The following is a 3058-nucleotide window of genomic DNA, read 5'->3' on the forward strand; positions in this document are numbered from 1 at the left end:
AATTTAAAATTTAGTTCTTTTATTATCTCTACTTAAAAATTTTTATTTTAAATAATTTTACTTACTATATTATATCCCTAAGCTTAAGTGTTTATCAAGTCTTATACTTTAAAAAGATCAAATGTAGAACCAATTTTTTATTAGGCACTAATCCTCAAGCTTCTCCTCCATTACATTTCTTTTCTTTTTCTTTTTCTTTTTCAGGTAAGGATTACTATATCTGGGCAAACCTTTAATGATTTTGAATTCCACTTCTCCTTTCTTAAAGTAAAGTCTTGATATAATACTTTTACTTATAGACATAATAATAATTTTGAAAATCTTTTCAATAAAAGAAATTTAAGTATTAAAAATAAAAGTCTAAATTATCTAAATTTTTCGAAAATATGATTTTTCTTATTAAAGATAGTAACCCATATTAATCATTTTCTGTACTAAAACTTTTCAACTTAAAGTTTTTCTTCTTTACTTAAAATTTTAACTAAATTTTTTTAATTATTTCTAAAATCAAATTTTACTTCCTTTATATAACTTCAAATACATAATCAATTTTTCTTTTAAAATCAAATTCACCTCTAGCACTTTTGAGAACAAATAAAATTCATGTTTTAAAAATATTTTTCATCCCCCCCCCCAAACTTAAATTTTTAATAGATTAAACAGTTCAGTAGAAAATATAAATAAGTAGGAAAGAAAATTTGAAATAGCATGCTTGCAGGAATTTTTATACCCTAATTATACTAGTGTAAAACTAAAAACAGGAGTAAAATTAGTTTTTGATTAATTTTCTATCATTTTCATTTCAATTCAACATGTAGAGATTCAGTAGACTTCTAAGTTATGGGTACAAATATAAAAACAAACTAACACACTAACTTTGATTTTCAGTCTCAACATAAAAACAAACACTCTAACATGATAACAAGAAAAATACAAGGTATCATTTTTCTGAGTTTAAATTTTAAAACTAAAGTTAGCAAGGTTTTTAACTTTTCACAAGAGATAGAAATAAGTTCAATCCTATCTAACTAAAACAATAATCAACACACAACAACAATTACTACCTTAGAATTTTAAACAAACTACTAACAAAACACAACATCACAATACAATTAAACAAAATAACAGTCTCACACATCACAAAATCCAAACCAATACACAAACATACATGTCTTAAGTCCAAAACATAAAAACACATCACATCACATGTCTTAAGTTCAAACATAAAAATAAACTACAAATCACAAGTATCATGTCCAAAGCACATAGTCTAACACATATCCATCATCTTCAGAATCACCACTATTCCAGACATTTGCAGGCTCATAATCAGAGTATCTAGGATATGAAGGAAATTTCACTCCTTGGTTACCCCTAATATGGTTTTCCAGAGATGAATGAAATTTCTCTTCATAAACACTTTTTCTTCTATTATACCCATCAATGTGGTCTGCAAAGCTTTCTAAATTTCTTACCTTATCTGTGGTATAATTGATATTGTCCATCATCCTCTATAATAATTGAGTTTGAGTTTACATGGACTCCCTCTACAAGTAGATGGTCTTGAGGTAGATGGTCAAGATGTAAATGTAGTAGAGGTAGAAGTAGCAGACGTCTCCATTCCATAACTCCTTGAAAATCCTCCTCTTCAGCCAAAAGTAGAATGCTCCAAATATGACTTCACATTAACACTAGTAATTAGCTTTAAAGGCAACATTAGTTCATCCCAGCTATCATATCTCACTCTAGCCTGCTCACATAAAGAAAAGATCAATGAAGCAAATCCCAGACCTGCAGTAGTAGTGACAGTGGCAGAACTGATGATAGTTTGATAAAGCAAAGTTCCAATGTTGATGAGCTTTCCTTCCTGGATATAATAATTCAATGTTGCCCTCTCTCTGGTAACTTCACTGAGATGATTTGTAGGTAATAGACGGGTTGAAATAAAATAGTGCAAAAATAAAATAGTGCCACTCTTTCGAAGGTGCACTTAACTTTGACGTGGAAAAGTTGACTCTTCTCTCATTTGTGATTTTCCAGATTCCTCTTCTAACAGTTGAATAGGAAATAATCTCATCTAGTTCTGTATCAGTTGGACTATAGTTCGCATAAAAACACAACGTCTCAGGTGGCAAATGGTAAAACATATTGATTATCTCTGGTGAAAAAGGAACAATTTTTCCTCAAACCATGAATCGATCCTCTTCAACTTCAGGGAGGTTTGCATAGAACTCTTGAACTACATAAATAATCACCCGGCAGAAAAACAACAGAATCGTTCCCACTATCGGCGAATGATTAAATCTTCTACAGATCCAACTGGATTTTTGAAACAATGCTCCCGGATAAGCTTTCGTGATTGCAGAGCATCACTATAATTATCTTGAGCTTTCAAACTCACAAATTTGCTCGAATCAAAGTGGATTTTTTCATTTGTCCTCTTCCTTCTTGGTGTCATTCTACAAATTTCATAAAATTCCACAATAACTTCAAAAATCAAGTCTAATCTACTAAACTAAACTTCCAAAAGCTTAAACTACACTTCCTATGAAATTTCCATAGACTTTTCCTCATTTTTTACCATGAATATTGAATTTTCGACTTCTTCTAAATGTACTCAAAACACATGGTGAAAATCCAAAATTTTTACATAGAAGTAAGCTCTTACCTTAAGAAATCCGAATCTAGGAAATTTTTCTCAATTCCACCAAGAAATCTCCACTTAATAGCTTACCCTAGCTCTCCAAATTGCCAACTCAAGAGGAAAAAGATGAAAGTGAGGGTGAAAATGGTGATTTTTGGGTTTAATTTTCACTTTTAACCGTTCGCAAACCGATTTAAATGAACCTCGATTTAAATTAACCGGCCCTTAAGCACGTGTAAGTAGCGCTTAAGCGCCTTCCTCTCAGGCTACATCACTCTTAAGCGCAAGAATGTGGCGCTTAGGCACCAGTGCATGATTTTTGAGATTTTTAAATTTAAGTAAAATGCACTATTAGCCTAAGTATACCACCCCTTAATGGTCTCATAACACTTAAATGACTATTTTCATCTCCTA

The sequence above is a fragment of the Phalaenopsis equestris genome, unplaced genomic scaffold (assembly GCF_001263595.1).
Source record: "Phalaenopsis equestris unplaced genomic scaffold, ASM126359v1 Scaffold000002, whole genome shotgun sequence".
NCBI lineage: Eukaryota > Viridiplantae > Streptophyta > Magnoliopsida > Asparagales > Orchidaceae > Phalaenopsis > Phalaenopsis equestris.